Source organism: Arachis ipaensis, chromosome B03 (assembly GCF_000816755.2).
Source record: "Arachis ipaensis cultivar K30076 chromosome B03, Araip1.1, whole genome shotgun sequence".
In the NCBI taxonomy this organism is placed as follows: domain Eukaryota; kingdom Viridiplantae; phylum Streptophyta; class Magnoliopsida; order Fabales; family Fabaceae; genus Arachis; species Arachis ipaensis.
In genome coordinates this window covers 114,586,736-114,587,118 of record NC_029787.2, presented here as the reverse complement: position 1 = coordinate 114,587,118, position 383 = coordinate 114,586,736, and positions in this window count along the sequence as shown.

Below are 383 nucleotides of genomic sequence, written 5' to 3'. Positions count from 1 at the left end.
CAAACTCTAAACTTATAATTTTAAAATTTAAATCTTAAATTTAAAACCCTAAACTACAAAACGTATAATTTTAAAGTTTAAGAACGTAAAATACATATTTAAAACATAATTTGCGAGTCTCTTATCGCGGTTTAATTTCTGGCTATTTCGTGTTCCAACATAAACCGCTGGAGAGATGTAGCAGTTTACGTTCACTTTGAATCTGTGGGACCCTCTCGCAGTTTATATAGATTAGTAAAAAAACACATTTTCGTATCCAATTTTCAAAAGATGTATTTCGATAAATTTAAGGCCCAAATATTTTATTTCGGTGTTTACCCTACTTTTAAATATTGATAACTAATTATTGACTAAAAATAATAAATTTTATTGACTATATAATA